Source organism: Globicephala melas, chromosome 16 (assembly GCF_963455315.2).
Source record: "Globicephala melas chromosome 16, mGloMel1.2, whole genome shotgun sequence".
In the NCBI taxonomy this organism is placed as follows: domain Eukaryota; kingdom Metazoa; phylum Chordata; class Mammalia; order Artiodactyla; family Delphinidae; genus Globicephala; species Globicephala melas.
This window is the reverse complement of record NC_083329.1, coordinates 38,245,977-38,267,588: the sequence shown is the minus strand read 5'-3', so window position 1 is coordinate 38,267,588 and position 21,612 is coordinate 38,245,977. Positions and strand designations below refer to the sequence as shown.

The window sequence follows — 21,612 nt, the reverse complement described above, 5'->3', positions numbered from 1 at the left end:
ACATTTCAGACTCTGTGTGAAAGCATCTAGATTTCCCTGCAGAGAAGAGAAGGAACTAGTGGGCATCATACACAGTCAATAGCCAGACATTAATTTTGTATATCTTCCCAAGAGAAGGTGTTTCTCTGTGGCAAAACAAAAGAAAATATTTCTCTGGGTAAACCTTAAATTATACAGATGCCTGTACTGACATGAAGATCGTCTGCAAATTAAGGGTCTATAAATAGTATCTTCATAAAAAATTGATTTTGCCCTGTTGAAAAAAGAGACCATTATCTTAGAGGGCACTTAGGTGTTTTAGAAGAAAGTTAAAATTGCAAAAATAATTAGCTAAGGTGACTCAGTTCTGCCAAAATAAATGCAATGGATGCATTTCACAGCTTTAACTGTATTTCACATTTAAAAAAATGTTTTTGGTTATGCAGTATTTACTACATACAAGAGAATATATTGGGCTGGCCAAAAAGTTCGTTCGAGTTTTTCTGTTACGAAAACCCAAACAAACTTTTTGGCCAACACAATATTTAACTTATTTGTCAGGAAAAATAATATTAACATGAACAATCATGAACACACCGCCCAACCTAAAGGCAGACCATTAGCGATAAACCATGGCAGCTCCCTGAGTGTTCCATCCTATCTGATGGAGGCTGAAAATTGCTTCTTTCTGTGCATGTTGGACAAAAAGTTTGAAAGCCCTTGGTCCAAGATGGGGCTCTAATAATAAATTAACCCAGTGCCTTCTGAAATTAAACTGGAGAAGTGATCATGAGTAATGAGACACAGAACAGCTGAATTCAATCATAAAGGAAGGGCACAGGTAAACTGTACATTGTCTTAATCTAGAAACTGCTCATCAGACAGACTTGTAGGAGCTTTTGGTTTTACTCCATGGTCCAAAGCCAGGAGTAGTCATTAGACAGATTACTAGGCACATGACCTGAAATATGACAGGTCAACTGGAAATTGTTCCAAATTGAGGTAAGGTATTAGTAAGCCAAGACAAACTGGTTCTCCCATGCAGAGCCTCAAACACATCAGACACCATAAGAAGAAAAAGAAGAGGAGCACATGGACTAATAACAACGAACTTCATGCATCATGGAGAAAAGGACAAATAACTTGAGGGGGGAAAATCAAAGAAAACAGTCAATAATTTTGTTGTAACACGGAGTTAAACAGCTTATATTATGGGGAAGCATTAAGATAAAGAAATTAAAGAGCTTACAATATACGTCTAAAGAAAGGACATATACACTAAGCTAGTGAGAGAGTCAGTATAAATTGTGTGACTAAAAACTACATATTGAGAATAAGGAAGTCTAACACGCAATGCAAATTAAATGGTACAGTAAATACATGCTAAGGAGGAGATGGAAAAGGGAAGATAAGCTTAACTAAGAAAGCAATGACATTTAAAGACCATCTTAAGGATGGCATACAACAAAGTGGGGACACCTACATGAACATAGTTTGCCAATTATCAAAGTGACACTCTCCCTCAGCACCCGACACTGTCTGCCTTGTTTTATAGCTGCTGGGATACACAGCATCCAATTGCATCGTACTCTAAGATTCCTGAAGGCTGGGTCCAGGGCTTGGATTTTTTAAGCCTCCAGACGTCCAGACCTTGACATGGGACATGTTCTACAAATGTTTGAAGAAAAAAAAAAATTAAGAGTCAAGTTGGTCAACCCTCAATACCTTATTTAAATGCCTTATTTGAAGTGATAACCTCTGAGGAAGGTTGGCCTCTTCAATGCAGGAGGAAGAGTGTAGTACAACAGATGATGGGGACACTGTTTCTCAACTTAAAAGGAAGTTCTCTGTACAAGGGGTGTGTGTGTGTGTGTGTGTCCTGAAAGGGAGACAGGGTGGTACCTAATGGGTGAAAAAGGAGCGGATCAGTTCAGGTTGAAATATGCTGCAGTAACAACACCAGCATTTTGGAGGCCAACAACAGAGAAAGGTTTATTTCTGGTCCTGTCTGGTTCTTTGCAGGTGAGCCAAGGCTGGGCTCCATGTTGTCTTCACTCTGCGACCAAGGCAGAAGGAGCACCCCTAACTGGGACAGGCTGATCTCACGGCAGAATCAGGCAATGTCTCTTCCATTTCTGCCTGGAAATGGCACATCACTGTTATTTACATTTCTTATTATTTGCAAGGCCTATGGCAAGCCAGCCACAGGGCTCAGCCCTCAGTGGGGTGGGAAAGAATATCCTCTCACAGGATGGAGGGTGGGTAGGGAGGGATAGCAAATGTTTTGACAATAATATAATCTACCACAAAGGAAATGGAAAATGGCTAGCGAAGTGCTTTCTTCCCTTCAGTAGTGATAGAAGAAGATGTCCTATTATAAAAAAGCAGTCTTTCCATGTCTGTGGTACTTTATGGTGTTTTCATAATATTTCAGATATTGTCTCACTGTATCCTTACAACCAACCCGGTGTGATCCCAGGACTTGCCCAAGGCCCCAGCAGCTCCTGAACTGGAACCCCAAGTCTGGTGACCTCTCACCAAAGGAGCCTTTGAGGCCTCTGTTTCACCCGCAAAATGGAGATAATCCCTGACACGTCCTAAGAAGGTTGCTGAGAGATTAAGTAAAACAACATATTTAAAACACATAAGCATATAAAAGTACTCAACAAATATAAGGTAGTATTATTATTAAATTATGATATCTATGTCTTAACCCATGTCTTTCCCAAATTAAATTTAATCACAAATAGTTTGTTTAAATTCCTTAAGAAGAAAATGCATTTATTAATGATGTTTCCTTCCCCTGTCAAAACCATAAGCTCCCCTAGTTGAGTTTTATCTGTACATACACACTTTCCCCATGACTTCTCTTACTTGTTTACTCCCTGACTGATCAGTTTCTTAAGATTCTCAGGAAGTTTCAGAAGGCAGCACTATTAATAATTTTTATTTCTTCCCAAACAAGAGAAATTAAGGAAAACTGAAGACACCCAGTCTTCATTTCAAGTATGATATAGATTCCACGCGTGGCTCCCAACTGAGAATGAATAAAGGACTTAGCATCAAAGGCTCCGGCCCTAATTAGCACTACTTGCCTTCGCTCTTTGCATTCTACCAAACTACAGTTCCAGCCTTTCCCCAGAATGGAATCTTCCTTTCCCACCTCTGCCTCTTGGCTCAAACTGTTTGTCCTACCTAGAGTATTCCCTAGGCACTGCCCCAACTCTGTTCAAAGATCCTGCCCAAATATTGAATAATTAGGTAAGTGCACCACAGTGCATACACAAAGATGTTCATCATAGTGTGCTTTACAAGAATGAAAAGTTGAAAACAACCTAAATGCCCACTAATAGGGAAATGGTTAAATCCATTACAGACCACATATACATGGAATGCTACAAAACAATAACAAAAATGATGTAGGTTATACCTATTGAGGTGGCATGGTCTCAGTATATTATCAGTTGAATCAGGTTTCAAAACAATATTAATAATGACCCATTTTAGGGAGGAAAAATATGTATCTAATCTAGACACAGGAAGAGTATGGCAGAATACAAAAACAAAGCTAATAATGGTATCTCTGGGTAGTGATAATGATTTTTCGAATCTTAGTAATTTTCACACTTTAAAGCTCTTTCCAATTAGCATTGTTAACTTTTATAATCTAAAAAAGTGTATTTTAATTAAAAGGCATTAATCATTAATACCCAATTCAAACGTCATCTGCTCCTGAAACCCTCCTCGCCCCCCCCCACCCCCCGGTCTAGCCCACCCTTATCACACAGGTAATTCCTCTCTCCTGTCTGTTTCCTGAGAGTCTAATATATCTATTATAACATTTACCACATTTGTTTTGAAATGGCAGTTTTCTTTGTTCAGGCTTGATTATCAACTCCTGAAGTGGAATAAGCCTGTTTTACATTTACTGGAATCTACCCTAATAACCCATGACCCAAGTATCCAGAAACTACTGAGTGTGTTGATTTGAACATAAAGAAAGGCTATAAAATTTACACATTTGAAGACTGTACACCTAGTAGTGCTCTAATCAAACATTCATTTATAGTGGGGATGTTCAGAAATTGCATAGGGTCCATTCTGGAGAGAGAAATGGTCAATCAGGATATTTTATCTGTGGCAAAATTTCTCTATTAATCATTACTCGCATGTTTGCTTTCAAAGTTACCAAAGACACCCTTATTCAACTTGTTTAAGACGTGGGTTAATATTTCTTAATCCAGAGGCAAGTCTCTCAGATTTTTATCCATGAGCTTCCTCTTCAAATGGACAAGAACTACTTTTGCAATAATCCAAGTCCAATCCTGACTCAGTAGGAAATATAAATACCTATTGTTTTAGGAAGAAATAAGGGAAATAAATGTTTTAAGATTATGTAAGTCTGATTCAGGGAATTGACACAAATGAATGTTTTGAAATATCCAAGGCATTTTTTGAAGGTTCAATAAAGAATGTGTTTTGAGAACTAGGTGGGTGAGATTTAAAATAAAAACAACCACCACGATCTTAGCTGTTACTTAGCAATTTCAGGCTTCAATTGTTCCCTTCTAAAGGGCAACTGAGAAAACTGAAGAAACTGCTTCCAGAAGAAACACTGAGATATCTGATCCAGTTTCCTTTCTTCCTTCCATTTTATTCCCTAAGATTTTAATCCAGCCAGTATGAACTTTAAACTGCCCAGGTTTTTTGTTTGGTTTTGTTTCGCTCTCTCTGGAGACAATTCCTTTTCCTTAATTTCTGAATCAAAAGCAAAGCTACATGCCATGGTTAGTTAGGGGCACCCTGGCTGCTTGTCCCCAAAGTGTCACTACCTGAGGAAATGCAGAGTCACGGGAGTACAGAGAAGGGAAAGAAGGAAGTTCAAAAGGGAGCGAACAGTCTGACTTATCTCCAAGCACTGGCACTCGAAAGCCAGAAGAAGTGAGGGGTGCCAGGGGCCGGTTACAAAGCTGAGTTAACAACGTGAGAATGCCAGTCACACTCTTAAGAAAATAAGTCTAAATTCTAAACTGATCCTGACCCTTATCTTCATTCCAGAAGCTATGGGGACATGATAACTTGGTTTACTTAGCATGGATTCAAAACCAGGCCAGGTTTGCTTTTTTTTTTTTTAACATCTTTATTGGAGTATAATTGCTTTATAATGGTGTGTTAGTTTCTGCTTTATAACAAAGTGAATCAGTTATACATATACACATGTTCCCATATCTCTTCCCTCTTGCGTCTCCCTCCCTCCCACCCTCCCTATCCCACTCCTCTAGGTGGTCACAAAGCACCGAGCTGATCTCCCTGTGCTATGCAGCTGCTTCCCACTAGCTATCTATTTTACGTTTGGTAGTGTATATATGTCCATGCCACTCTCTCACTTTGTCACAGCTTCCCCTTCCCCTTCCCCATATCCTCAAGTCCATTCTCTAGTAGGTCTGTGTCTTTATTCCCATCTTACCCCTAGGTTCTTCATGACCTTTTTTTTTTTCTTAGATTCCACATATATGTGTTAGCATACGGTATTTGTCTTTCTCTTTCTGACTTACTTCACTCTGTATGACAGACTCTACGTCCATCCACCTCACTATAAATAACTCAAATTTCGTTTCTTTTTATGACTGAGTAATATTCCACTGTATACATGTGCCACATCTTCTTTATCCATTCATCCGATGATGGACACTTAGGTTGCTTCCATGTCCTGGCTATTGTAAATAAAGCTGCAATGTACACTTTGGTACATGACTCTTTTTGAATTTTGGTTTCCTCAGGGTATATGCCCAGTGGTGGGATTGCTGGGTCATATGGTAGTTCTATTTGTAGTTTTCTAAGGAACCTCCATACTGTTCTCCATAGTGGCTGTACCAATTCACATTCCCACCAGCAGTGCAAGAGTGTTCCCTTTTCTCCACACCCTCTCCAGCATTTATTGTTTCTAGCTTTTTTGATGATGGCCATTCTGGCCGGTGTGAGATGATATCTCATTGTAGTTTTGATTTGCATTTCTCTAATGATTAATGATGTTGAGCAAACCAAACTCTTACCACCAGGGCTGAGAAAGATAATTGAAGATTTGTGGCTTGGAAACGTCTTCACAATAGGAAACTTACAATCAGTGGTGAGCTGGGGCCAGCTCATACCAGTCCCTTAGAACAAATTGCATATTCTCAGGATTTTTGGCAAGGCAGTTGTTAAACACACCATCATTACAAGTTAAATTACATAAACATACAATTAAACTATACTAAGAACAAAGATCATAAATACTCAAAACACGTCACTTCCTGTTTTACTATTATCAATGCTCTTGATGTTCTTTGCAACTATTGTACCTGGTTGGTAGGAGATCATGTAACAGTGTGCTCCTGCACATCCCTTCCCAACTCTGCTGGCAGTGACTTTTGCTGGTAGTGTGAAATCAGCTATGGTGGGAGTGTTCACACCATGGAAATCAGCAAACACTACAACCCCCTCCCCCCATCAGGGCTGGCTCTAAACATTTACCTGCATATCACTACCTGCAATGTTAACCCACCACTGCCTGACAGGAGCTCAGGAAGTTCAGCTGGCCAGCCTTCTAAGTCAAGAAAAAGGCTTGCAAACTATAAATCATGATACAAATATGAGGATAGAAAGTAACTACTTTTATTGTGGCCCTGGAATGTACCAGTCACAGCACAAAGTACTATCCCCATGGTATTTCGTTTCATGAGAGGTATTATCAAATCCAATATACAGATGAGTCAACTGAGATTGAGAGGCTGAGTAAGTAACTACTAAAAGCACAACAGCAAGAACCAGGTCTATGAATGTCTGACTCAAAAATGTATGATCTTTCCAGTAACTACCCCACTTACTAACGTTATCATTACCATAACGAAACCAAAACCAACCACCTATAACTGTCAGATAATTAACAAACACTAATGGCCTTTGATATGTAAAAGAAAATGGTGTAATGAAGAGGAATAGACAAAGAGCTGACTTTTATTCATATTCACCAAGTTTATTCATATTTACCTCCAAAATGTACCCACAAAAAGTGGGTAAGAAATGGGGACCACAGAACCAATGGAATGAAGAATGATCTGCATTTGAGAAGGGCTACTCCAAGGTTAATGTAAAAGGAATCCTCTTTCAACTCTTTAAATACTTATGCTCTATCCACCAAACAGACATACCCAACCTAAGATGACACATTCTACCAAGAAAGAATAATGCAAAAGCAAAATTTCTCAAATGTTGGCACCAACTTTCTGTAGTGTTTGGATATTTACTTTTCAAAATTTTCTCTTTTAAATTTTTGAGGTATTTAATTGTGCTGTTATTTTACCATGGTTTCTTACAGAAAATTCACCCTGTAGTCAACGGAATTCTAAAGGGCTAACAAAATTTTACTCACTGATTATTTTTTAAAATTCTTGTCATCTTGGCTTCCTATAAGTTACCGGCTTCTCCCACTGTTTCTGTACATTTCCATCACCTGCCATGAGAAGAAAGAATCTGATTATATGTCTCATAAAGACCATTTCCTGGTTTCTACTACATTAGTCTTTTCCTTTCTTTATACCCAAAACACACAGAAAAATATAGTTGTCTCTCCATTTCTCTCCAAAATCAAAAAGGCAGGAGAGAACACCACAAAAGATCACCTCAAGAGAAAGAACTTGAAAGAGCAGTATTTCTACTCTTGGGGTTTGGGGTGGACACTCTTAAAATACCCTCCCTTATGTTTTCAGGAAGAAATTTTTAGTCTTTCTTGGGAGGAAGCAGTATTAGAGTAAGCCACTTTCTCTCTCTACCTCTCCCCCCCCAGCCCCTCCTCCCTTCTCAAAAGCAAGTGACTTATCACCTGGGAAGGCTAGAGTAAGCACTGGCTTAGTGCTGAGGCAGCACACAGAGCTGGGCAGCAAGGCCCTCCCTCTTGTTCTCTCCAACACCTAGGGCCAAGCTAACTTCCACACAGTAAGCAGGACAAGGGCTGCCTGCTTCTGGGAGGGCCAGCCAGCTCTCTCTGCCAGCTTCTCTCCAGCTGTTACCAGACTAGGATGACTAGGTCAGGGTTACTAAGGTCCAATTAATGCTTTACAGAAGGAGGTAATTGACAATTCTCAGTTCTCCAATCCTGTTTTTATCAGTAATTAAGCTACTATCTATGTTGCTTCCCACTTGAGTTGCTCTATTTCTCAAATTGTTTAAAGATTATACGATTAGGGACTAAGATGGCGGAGTAGAAGGACGTGCTCTCACTCCCTCTTGCGAGAACACCAGAATCACAACTAGCTGTTGGACAATCATCGACAGGAAGACACTGGAACTCACCAAAAAAGATACCCCACATCCAAAGACAAAGGAGAAGCCACAGTGAGACGGTAGGAGGGGCACAATCACAGTAAAATCAACTCCCATAACTGCTGGGTGGGTGACTCACAGATTGGAGAACACTTATACCACAGAAGTCCATCCACTGGAGTGAAGGTTCTCTGAGCCCCACATCAGGCTTCCCAACCTGGGGGTCCGGAAACGGGAGGAGGAGTTCCTAGAGAATCAGACTTTGAAGACTAGTGGGATTTGATTGCGGGACTTCGACAGGACTGGGGGAAACAGAGTCTCCACTCTTAGAGGGCACACACAAAGTAGTGTACGCATCAGGACCCAGGGGAAGGAGCAGTGACCCAAGGGGAGACTGAACCAGACCTACCTGCTAGTGTTGGAGGGCCTACTGCAGAGGCAGGTGGTGGCTGTGGCTCACAGTGGGGACAAAGACACTGGCAGCACAAGTTCTGGGAAGTATTCCTGGGCGAGAGCCCTCCCAGAGTCCACCATTAGCCCCACCAAAGAGCCCAGGTAGGCTCCAGTGTTGGGTTGCCTCAGGCCAAACAACCAACAGGGAGGGAACCCAGCCCCAGCATCAGCAGTCAGGCGGATTAAGTTTTACTGAGCTCTACCCACCAGAGCAACAGTCAGCTCTACCTAGCACCAGTCCCTCCCATCAGGGAACTTTCACAAGCCTCTTAGATAGCCTCATCCACCACAGGGCAGACAGGAGAAGCAAGAAGAACTACAATCCTGCAGCCTGTGGAACAAAAACCACATTCACAGAAAGATAGACAAGATGAAAAGGCAGAGGGCTATGTACCAGATGAAGGAACAAGATACAACCCCAGAAAAACAATTAAATGAAGTGGAGATAGGAAACCTTCCAAAGAAAGAATTCAGAATAATGATAGTGAAGATGATCCAGGACCTCGGCAAAAGAATGGAGACAAAGATTGAGAAATGTTTAACAAAAACCTAGAGAATTAAAGAACAAACAAACAGAGATGAACAATAAAATAACTGAAATGAAAATTACACTAGAAGGAATCAATAGCAGAATAACTGAGGCAGAAGAACGGATAAGTGACCTGGAAGACAGAATGGTGGAATTAACTGCTGCGGAACAGAATAAAGAAAAAAGAATGAAAAGAAATGAAGACAGCCTAAGAGACCTCTGGAACAACATTAAACGCAACAACATTCGCATTATAGGGGTCCCAGAAGGAGAAGAGAGAGAGAAAGGACCCGAGAAAATATTTGAAGAGATTATAGTCAAAAACTTCCCTAACATGGGAAAGGAAATAGCCACCAGGTCCAGGAAGCGCAGACGGTCCCATACAGGATAAACCCAAGGAGAAACACACCGAGACACAAAGTAATCAAACTGGCAAAAATTAAAGACAAACTAAAATTAATGAAAGCAGCAAGGAAAAAATAACATACAAGGGAACTCCCATAAGGATAACAGCTGATTTCTCAGCAGAAACTCTGCAAGCCAGAAGGCAGTGGCATGATATACTTAAACTGATGAAAGGGAAGAACCTACAACCAAGATTACTCTACCTGGCAAGGATCTCATTCAGATTCGATGGAGAAATCAAAAGCTTTACAGACAAGTAAAAGTTAAGAGAATTCAGCACCACCAAACCAGCTCTACAACAAATGCTAAAGGAACTTCTCTAAGTGGGAAACACAAGAGAAGAAAAGGAACTACAAAAAAAAAACCCAAAACACTTAAGAAAATGGTCATAGGAACATACATATCGATAACTACCTTAAAAGTGAATGGATTAAATGCTCCAAACAAAAGACACGGGCTTGCTGAATGGATACAAAAACAAGACTCATATATATGCTGACTACAAGAGACCCACTTCACACCTAGGGACACATTCAGACTGAGAGTGAGGGGACGGAAAAAGATATTCCATACAAATGGAAATAAACAGAAAGCTGGAGTAGCAATACTCATATCAGATAAAATAGACTTTAAAATAAAGAATGTTACAAGAGACAAGGAAGGACACTATATAATGATCAAGGGATCAATCCAAGAAGAAGATATAACAATTATAAATATATATGCACCCAACATAGGAGCACCTCAATACATAAGGCAACTGCTAACAGCTATAAAAGAGGAAATCGACAGTAATGTCAATAATTGTGGGGGACTTTAACATCTCACTTATACCAATGGACAGATCATACAAAATGAAAATAAATAAGGAAACACAAGCTTTAAACGACACAACAGACCAGACAGACTTGATATTTATAGGACATTCCATCCAAAAACAGCAGATTATACATTTTTCTCAAGTGCACAGGGAACATTCTCCAGGACAGATCACATCTTGGGTCACAAATCAAGCCTCAGTAAATTTAAGAAAATGGAAATCGTATCAAGCATCTTTTCTGACCACAACACTATGAGATTAGATATGAATTACAGGGAAAAAAACGTAAAAAACACAAACACATGGAAGCTAAACAATACGTTACTAAATAACCAAGAGATCACTGAAGAAATCAAAGAGGAATTCAAAAAATACCAAGAGACAAATGACAATGAAAACACGAAGATCCAAAACCTATGGGATGCAGCAAAAGCAGTTCGAAGAGGGAAGTTTACAGCAATATAATCTTACCTCAAGAAACAACAAACATCTCAAATAAAAAATCTAACCTTGCACCTAAAGGAACTAGAGAAAGAAGAACAAACAAAACCCAAAGTTAGTAGAAGGAAAGAAATGATAAAGAACAGAGGAGAAATAAATGAAATAGAAACAAACAAAAAAAAAAAACAATAGCAAAGATCAGTAAAACTAAAAGGTGGTTCTTTGAGAAGATAAACAAAATTGATAAACCATGAGCCAGACTCATCAAGAAAAAGAGGGAGAGGACTCAAATCAATAAAATTAGAAATGAAAACAGAGAAGTTACAAAAGACACTGCAGAAATAAAAAGCATCCTAAGAGACTACTACAAGCAACTCTAAGCCAATAAAATGGACAACCTGGAAGAAATGGACAAATTCTTAGAAAGGTATAACCTTCCAAGACTGAACCAGGAAGAAACAGAAAAAATGAACAGACCAATCACAAGTAATGAAATTGAAACTGTGATGAAAAATCTTCCAACAAACAAAAGTCCAGGACCAGATGGCTTCACATTCAAATGTCTGAATTCTATCAAACATTTAGAGAAGAGCTAACATCCATCCTTCTCAAACTCTTCCAAAAAATTTCAGAGGAAGGAACACTCCCAAACGCATTCTATGAGGCCACCATCACCCTGATACTAAAATCAGACAAAGACAGTAAAAAAAAAGAAAATTACAGACTAATATCACTGATGAATACAGATGCAAAAATCCTCAACAAAATACTAGCAAGCAGAATCCAACAACACATTAAAAGGATCATATACCATGATCAAGTGGGATTTATCCCAGGGATGCAAGGATTCTTCAATATGCATAAATCAATCAATATGATACACCATATTAATAAACTGAAGAAGAAAAACCATATGATCATCTCAATAGATGCAGAAAAAGCTTTTGACAAAATTCAACACCCATTTATGATAAAAACTCTCCAGAAAGTGGGCATAGAGCAAACCTACCTCAACATAATAAAGACCATATACAACAAACCAACAGCAAACATCATCCTCAATGGTGAAAAACTGAAAGCATTTCCTCTAAAATCAGGAACAAGACAAGGATGTCCACTCTTGCCACTATTATTCAACATAGTTTTGGAAGTCCTAGCCACGGCAATAAGAGAAGAAAAAGAAATAAAAGGAATACAAATTTCAAAAGAAGAAGTATAACTGTCACTGTTTGCAGATGACAAGATACTATATGTAGAGAATCCTAAAGATGCCACCAGAAAACTACTAGAGCTAATCAATAAATTTGTAAAGTTGCAGGGTACAAAATTAATGCACAGAAATCTCTTGCATTCCTATACACTAATGATGAAAAATCTGAAAGAGAATTTAAGGAAACACTCCCATTTACCATTGCAACAAAAAGAATAAAATACCTAGGAATAAACCTACCTAGGGAGACAGAAGACCTGTATGCAGCAAACTATAAGACACTGATGAAAGAAATTAAAGATGATACCAACAGATGGAGAGATATACCATGTTCTTGGATTGGAAGAAAATATTGTGAAAATGACTCTACTATCCAAAGCAATCTACAGATTCAATGCAATCCCTATCAAACTGCCAATGGCAATTTTTACAGAACTAGAACAAAATAATCTTAAAATCTATATGGAGATACAAAAGACCCCAAATAGCCAAAGCAGTCTTGTGGGAAAAAAAAGAAGCTGGAGGAGTCAGATTCCCTGACTTCAGACTATACTGCAAAGCTACAGTAATCAAGACAATATTCTACTGGCACAAAAACAGAAACATAGATCAATGGAACAAGATAGAAGGCCCAGTGATAAACCCACGCACCTATCGTCAACTAATCTATGACAAAGGAGGTAAGGATATACAGTGGAGAAAAGACAGTCTCTTCAATAAGTGGTGCTGGGAAAACTGGACAGCTACATGTAAAAGAATGAAATTAGAACACTCCCTAACACCATACACAAAAATAAACTCAAAATGGATTAGAGACCTAAATGTAAGACCGGACACTATAAAACTCTTAGAGGAAAACAGGAAGAACGCTGTTTGACATAAATCACAGCAAGATCTTTTTTGATCCACCTCCTAGAGTAATGGAAATAAAAATAAACAAAAGGGACCTAATGAAACTTCAAAGCTTTTGCAAAGCAAAAGAAACTACAAACAAGACGAAAAGACAACCCTCAGAATGGGAGAAAATATTTGCAAACAAATCCACAGACAAAGGATTAATCTCCAAAATATATAAACAGCTCATGCAGCTCAATATTAAAAAAACAAACAACCCAATCCAAAAATGGGCAGAAGACCTAAATAGACATTTCTCCAAAGAAGACATACATATGGCCAAGAAGCACATGAAAAGCTGCTCAACATCACTAATTATTAGAGAAATGCAAATCAAAACTACAATGAGGTATCACCTTACACCAGTTAGAATGGGCATCATCAGCAAATGTACAAACAACAAATGATGGAGAGGGTGTGGACAAAAGGGAACCCTCTTGTACTGTCGGTGGGAATGTAAATTGATACAGCCACTACGGAGGTTCCTTAGAAAACTAAAAATAGAATTACCATATGATCCAGCAATCCCACTACTGGGCATACACCCAGATAAAACCATAATTCAAAAAGACACATGCACCCCAGTGTTCACTGCAGCACTGTTTACAACAGGCAGGTCATAGAAGCAACCTAAATGCCCATCGACAGATGAATGGATAAAGAAGATGTGGTACATATATGCAATGGAATATTACTCAGCCATAAAAAGGAATGAAATTGGGTCATTTGTAGAGACGTGGATGGATCTAGAGACTGTCATACAGAGTGAAGTAAGTCAGAAAGAGAAAAACAAATATCGTATATTAACCCATTTATGTGGAGCCTAGAAAAATGGTACAGATGAACCGGTTTGCAGGGCAGAAATAGAGACACAGATGTACGAGAACAAACGTATGGACACCAAGGGAGGAAAGTGGTGGGGGTGGGGTGGGGGTGTGTGTGATGAATTGGGCGATTGGGATTGACATGTATACACTGATATGTATAAAATGGATGACTAATAAGAACCTGCTGTATAAAAAAATAAATAAAATCGAAAATTAAAATAAATAAATAAATAAAATAAAAATAAAGATTATAGGATAGAAAAGGTAAATGATAAAGCAACCCAAACCACCAACATCTATCAAAGGACAATGCCCAGATAAAACCTTGGCTCAAAATCCTACCACTTCCTAGCCACGTGTCCTTGGGAAAATCCATCCACATTTACCCAGCCTCAATTTCTTTATTTCTGAAAGAGAATCAAATGGCCCCTACTATACTGTGTGGTTGTGAGAATTTAAAAAAATGAAAGACATGATCTGCCAAAGTCAAACTTTGATCTAACAAGGGTATCACCCCAGCACCAGGGACACCCAGAGTGCAATGATCAGACTTGCTACTTCGTCCATATATACAATTCAAATAGCGCAGATTCATGTAATTCATGGAATAATGGACTATGCTCAGCAAAGTGCTCCCCTTTTCCAAAAGGAAGTCATTCAGAATGATGTTTTACTTCTGTTTTTCAATTTCCTAACATTTTAGGGTCCCCAACCAAGCGGTAGGAAGTTCCAATTTCTTTCTCTTCACAGAACAGCCCAAATGAAAACATCTTACTTCTAGCAAGTAGAATGCAGCAATTGCTCATTTTATGTGAAGAACATATGGCTCCAAGTAGACAACACTTATAAAATAGGAACCTGTTAACTTTCCTCACCTGAAGCCTCAGTGTTAAAGGCATTCAGAGAGAAGAGATTAATATTAATTGTAAAATGGCTCCATACACTGAGGTACCATGAGAGACGGTGTCACCTCAGTTATAGAACAGGCAGAAACCCCAAGTCATCCAGACCATTAGGGTGTGTGCGTGTCTTTAAGAGGGGCATAAAGAAGGGAGAGAATGGAAAAACACCCCATCAATACAGAGAGCTTCCTGGTAACAAAGAAAGAACTTGTCAACACCAATAAAAATAGCAGGGAAGGAATGAAGAGTCAAAGATTTGTATTGTAGATTGTACCCAACACCGAGGAACATTCTCATCGGCTGGCTGTAGCTTTATACTCCAGGTTACTTGGTATGGAAGGCTTTGAAGAGCATGGAAAATGCAGAGAGTTTGATATAAGTTTAAAATACGTAGTCTTGAACTCTACCTCTGCTATTTAATAGCAGTGTGGTCTCTGTCAAGTAAGTTAATCCTCTAAGCCTCAGTTTCCAGGTCTGTAAAATAAGGACAATAATACATACCTCGGAGAGCAGTTATGCAGACTAGAGATCATGCATGTACAGTGCCCACCACAGACTATGTCCCCAAAATATAATTACAATTATTGTGTTTGCTAGTGCAAGTATGATAGTCCATCAAATTCAGACTCTTTCTCTAGGTGAACATTTCGGAAAGAGGTTCAAATCACACTTTTGACAACAACATGAAACTCTTCTAAGCTGATCTGAATGAAGTGTTAAATAAAAATCTCCATCTTAGTTGGTAGCCTTTACTAACATGCAAACCAAAAGTTATAGCTATGCATTTGTTAGCATTCTTCATATCAGTACTGAGTTTCTTTTTTTTTTTTGGCGGTACACAGGCCTCTCACTGTTGTGGCCTCTCCCGTTGCGGAGCACAGGCTCCGGATGCGCAGGCTCAGCGGCCATGGCTCACAGGCCCAGCCGCTCTGCGGCATGTGGGATCCTCCCGGACCGGGGCACGAACCCGTGTCCCCTGCATCAGCAGGTGGACTCTCAACCACTGCGCCAACAGGGAAGCCCCTGAGTTTCTTTTTTTGATGATAAATTCTTGAAGAAGGGAATGAAAATTTTCCACTAGTGCTAATTCTTCTAGTGTGCATTGTAATGCCAAGTACTGAGCAGACATCTGTGGAAAATAAAAGCCACACTGCGAATGCCAGTAGCCTATCACCAAGGCTAGCTTCACTTCACAGCCTCATCAACAACAGTATGGATTTGTCAGCTATGTTTTCAAGAAAAACAAAGACCACAGGGTGAGGCACTACCAACTTTTTTTTTTTTTTTTTGCGGTACGCGGGCCTCTCACTGTTGTGGCCTCTCTCGTTGCGGAGCACAGGCTCCGGACGCACAGGCTCAGCGGCCATGGCTCACGGGCCCAGCTGCTCCACGGCATGTGGGATCTTCCCTGACCGGGGCACGAACCCGTGTCCCCTGTATCGGCAGGTGGACTCTCAACCACTGCGCCAACAGGGAAGCCCGGCACTACCAACTTTTAAACAGAACTTTCTATCTACAAAAAGTTCTCCTTGACCCCTTCATCGCTTTGGGACTCATTCCAGTGGTGCTGACTGCTCAGAGTAAACTGAGTACTCTTCTTGTACGTTCAAAACCTGTGTAAAATGCCCACAAGAAAATGTCTCATTACAGTTTAGTTGCTCCTGATTTTTTAACAAACACACGTTCTTTGCTATGATGGAAAATATTTTAATAGGTTCAAGGAATCAATTTCATCCTCAAAGATGGTCACTTGCCACCACCAGGGTTATTTGAAAGAATTAGAAGTGATTTCAACAACTGACTAATGAACTACCCATGTGGCAGAAGACACTGTGCTCAGTCCTGGGGCTGGGGAAGGAGTTACAAGGTGGTTGAGATGAAGTTCATTCATGAGAATGCAGTGCAATGGCAGTATTACCAGAATACAAGCAATTAACTTAGCTGGTGCACTGAAGGAGAATAATGTGGATGTATAAATCCTGGCTGGGACAGTTAAAAACTCAATATTTCTTAATCATACCTGACATACAATGTTAATATTCTACAACAGTCACGCAGGAACCTGGCTAAAAAGAATATGCTCCTTTTTGAACGTACACTTTATCTTCTAGGGCGAGGCCAAGCTCCCACAAGGTGGAAGGAGACTGGCAGGCATCAAAACCAAGATCATTTGAGAGATGCTAGAGGATGTCACTTGCACTAAGGCTGCAGAAGTGGATAGAAGCTCTTGTAAGACATGGTTGTATTGGATTCTTAGCCTCTTTTCTCCTAAGGAGTTAGTTCATGAAGAGGGGTTTAGACTTTCTCTATGGGAGATAGTGTCCTACGGTCATTAAAAGCATGTGCTTTGCAGTCACACAAAACTGCATTCCCCAATCTACCTTAAAGACCTTGAGGATGTTCTTTAATTCCTCTGAGCTTCAGTTTCTTCATCAATAGAATGAGACTAACAGTAGTACTACAGCTTAATGTTGTTCTATGGGTTAAAGACATAATGCCTGCAAACAGTTTAATAAAGCTCATGGCACACAGTAAGTGCTCATTAAATGTTGTTGTTATTGGAAGAAGTAAACTATCCTCATCCTTAGGAGGCAAAGCAAGTTCCAAGGCAACATTAACAACAAAAAAAAGAGGTATCCTCATGAGTTCAGAAATGTTCTGGCCCACTTCACCAGAAAAAAATCTTGGTCTAAAGTTTCATTTAGTCATAAAGCACAAATTGCTCCTATATCAGTGCACATACCTTGGGAGCAAAGTAAGAGCGGCAGCAGCAATCAGAGGCTTATTGGCCAGTGAGAAAATCAGAACTGTTCGTATCACCCACACAGAAACAAAACTAAATCACTTGCTTGAGATTCCTCAGCTAATAAATGGCAGAGCTGGGATTCAAACCCAGGCAGCCTGGCTTCAGTTCTTGTCCTTTTTTAAAAAAAAAATTTATTGGGGTATAGCTGATTCACAATGTTGTTTTAGTTTCAGGTGTTCAGCAAAGTGACATGTTATACATACATATATAACCACTCTTTTTTAGATTCTTTTCCCACATAGGAGTCCTTGTTCTTAACTGACACCATGCTGCCTCCTCAGCAATGAAGAAGAGCAATAACTGGAGACTGAGCAAGTCACAGACCAGGAGCAGGACAGAGAAAGGCAAGAAACCCCCTAAAGATGACTGAAGAGAAGAGGGAAATAAGGGAAATGACACAAAAGAGCAGCTAATGGGGCCAAAGAGTAAAAGGACCCAAACCACTAATGATTCTACATTAAAATCTAAAACACAGTCCTAGCAAGAATTCTAAAAGGATGGCACTGGGAAAGTGAACTAGTGTTGGGATTCAGCACTTGCTTAAGTACAACAGTGAACAGAAGACATAAAAGCTGAGAAGATGCCACTTAGATCGTTTATATAAGCCTCATGCTGACTTAGAAACACCTGCTAGGGAACACGTCACACACACAAAATACCAGCTGTCAGGGGACAGCCCCCAAAGCATGAGAGTTTCTTACCAAGACTGAGATTCCTGCTATGTTTTCCTTGCGTTTCCACAGTGGAAAAGCGGAAGAAAGGCCACCAGGGTGTTGAATTCTCTGTCGGTCAGAAGAAAGGAGACAGAAGGATGAGAATTGTGCCCTTAGCTAAGTAGGAGAATGCCCAGAGAGGAGAGAAGAGATAAAGAGAAGCCATATTCCTGGCCAGCCTCAAGTGTGGCAGGCTCCAAAACGGCCCCTGAGATCCCTGTCTCTTATTATCCATGCCTGTGTAATCCCCTTCCCTTGAGTGGGGGTGGGAACTGTGATTTGCCTGTAACCAACAGAATAAGACCAAAATGATGAGACACGTGGTTACATCACATAAGACTGTATCGTCCATTCTGCTACGAGATTCTCTCCCTTGCTGGCTTTCAAGAAGCCAGCTGCCAAGTGATGAGCTGCCTACAGAGAGAGCCAGGGGAGGGCAGCCTCCAACTGACAGTTAATAAGCAACTGAAGAGCCCACAAGAAACTGAATTTCTGCCAACAATCACATGAGCTCAGAAGAAAACCCTTCCCCAGTCACGCCTCAGATGAGACAGCAGCCCTGCTGACACCCTGATTGCAGCCTTATAAAGTACGTAGCCAAATCACAACCAGTCTCCTGACCCACAGAAACTGTGAGGTAGTTTCTGCACTGATTAAGCAACTAAGTTGGTAGTGGTGTTGTCAGGCAGCTACAGATAACCAATACAGAAGGGAAGTGAGGCACAAGTTCCTGATGCAACCACATGTCCTTCTGAGAGAGGAGGGGAAGGAAGGAGAAGGCTGGGGCCAGGGCCTGGGAGGGTGCTCCTGCCCTCACATTGGCATGCATCCTCCTGTTCAACTATCGACTCAGACACTCAGTTTCCGCTCTTACCACACACATCCTGTCACCCTATTCTTACCATTTGGAAGACAAAGTGGATCATAATGACCAAGGAAAATACAATCTTGTAAATGGCAGTCAGGTTCCCTGGCTGGCCTGCAAAGGCTATTTAACATGCCAAACACTGACACAATTAAATGCCACTTGTAGCAAAACGGCTGGACCTACAGATTATCATACTAAGTCAAGTAAGAAAAAGACAAATATCATATGGTATCACTTATAGGTGGAATCTAAAAAATGGTACAAATGAACTTATTTATAAAACAGAAACAGACTCACAGACATAGAAAACAAACTTATGGTTACCAAAGGGGAAGGGGGTGAGGGGAGGGATAAATAAGAGTTTGTGATCAGCAGATACACACTACTATATATAAAACAGATAAACAACAAGGTCCTACTGTATAGCACAGGGTCATATTCAATATCTTGTAACAATCTGTAATGGAAAAGAATCTGAAAAAATATGTATGTATGTGTGTATAATATATACATATATATATATGTATATATAAACTGAGTCACTTTGCTGTACACCAGAAACTAACACAACATTGTAAATCAACTATACTTCAAATAAATAAATAAATAAATAACAACAAGAAGAAAAGAAACAGCAAGAGGACTTCGACCATCTTACGAGATATACCATGACCCTACCTATCATAAAATAATTTTCACAAAAGTGTGTTTTAAATGTGATATAATGGACTTAAATACTTTATAAAACCCTTAATTGGAGAGACACATTAGAGATTTTCCATACTGGTGGTTTTGAGACCAGAATAAAAATCCAAACATCTAAAGTTCCATCCAGTTGCTAATATAGGGTCTTTAAAAATCAAACACATATATTTTGAAATCTTCTGAGCAAGTACCAACAGTTTCTACAAATTAATTCAAGTAACAATTCTCAAGCAGAGCATACAGCTACAACTCACTGAGCCAGAGACCTTCTACTTGACTAGGATGTCTTGCTAAAAGCAGAAACTGGTGGGGGTATCCTACACTCACATCATTTGAAAGCTGGAGAATCCTCATTAGTCTTCTCGTCCTGGCCTCATAGTTGACAGATGACAACACATAGACCAAAAGACTTGAAATGACCTGTTCAGGGTCAGCCAGCAGCACGGCCTGGGCCTCCTATTTCCCAGGTTTCTTTATGCTCAAGTCTACCCAACTTTAGCTTCAACTCCAGACATAATGAAATCAGTGGTATCAAATATTCTGTGAGGAAAACAACTGGGATTAACTTCCCCTGACTCTACAAAGCTTCAACTTGTAAAAACTAAGCCCTGTGGCAAGAGGAAAGAGTAACGCTGATTAAACATTCATATTAAGTGTTCAATCCATTTTCAAAAGCAATGCACAGGATTTTCTAAGTAAACTGAGATGCCCCTAAAATAGGCTGCCTTTTCTTGTGAATGATCTGCTTTTTTTTTTAATGAATGTTAAGTAGGGAAGAAAGTCAAAAGAGGCATAGAATAAACATTTGTGCAAGCGTGCTTATTCCACTGCTTTAGAAATCCCCACTCCTAAATCCACTGACTCATTGCACAGATATATTCATTACACAGATATTCATTACACAAATGCTTTGGCGTAGTAGGTGCTGTATATAAGGAGCCTGTTTGGACATAAATAATGTTTACTAATGTTTTCAGCAGAAGTAACCACATGTAAACAAGTAACCACTGCAGAGAGAGAGATTTCCAGCCTTTTTTTTTGGTAGGCTATTAAGAATGCAGACTGGAGCTCCCTTTTCTCCTAGAAATTTCCGTATTTAAAATAAAAATCAACTTGTTTTTCTCTGTAATAATACTGCCTTTAAGGCAGCAGTGGGAGTTATCAAAACAAAGGAGTTTAACGTCCCCAGGTCGCATCCTTCCAGAACTCTCATTAGGGAAGTCTCTCAGTAGCCTAAAAGAAAGTGGTCTTGCACTCAGCATTTTCCTTCATAATCTTTTCCTCTCAGCACCAAGAACAAATATATGTTTAAAACAAACCAAAAAGAAATAGGGCTTATTTTCTCCCACGCAGCCAGCAGTTTTCTCTCCTCAACATGAACTTACACCTCTACAGGTATTACCTTCACTAGGACACGATTTAACCCTCCCATTTTAAATGCATCTGAACGCTTTGACACAGTATTAAAAATACTGGTATTACTCAAGGTAAAAATAGACCAACTGTTTGCCACACGCGAGGCTCTTTTCTAAATGTTTCCCAGGTACTAATTCATTTAATCTTGACAAGAGCACCATGAGGCATGTTACTATTATTATCCTAGTTTTACAGAAGATGAAACTGAGGTAGAGTTACTGAGAACGCAGGCACAGTTATTCATGCAACACATTCAATAAAGCGTTAGAGGGAAAGCTCCACTCCCCCTGCCTCATGCTTCCATGCGGAGGACTTTCCACTAGCCCAACAGTCCAGTCTCCTT

General features: G+C 39.8%; 1 protein-coding gene across 11 annotated transcripts in view; it reads right to left on the bottom strand.

The window, feature by feature from the left end:
* The window catches only part of SGMS1 (sphingomyelin synthase 1), a 291,689-nt gene that overhangs the window by 99,376 nt on the left and 170,701 nt on the right, over positions 1-21,612 (bottom strand). For 10 of the 11 annotated variants that reach the window (XM_060285952.2, XM_060285953.2, XM_060285954.2 and 7 more), the window contains one exon: positions 7,391-7,471. The exons of the other annotated variant lie outside the window; for it this stretch is intronic. The gene's annotated coding sequence lies outside the window, so the exon portion shown is untranslated. The remainder of the gene's footprint in view (positions 1-7,390; positions 7,472-21,612) is intronic. 11 annotated transcript variants of the gene reach the window in all.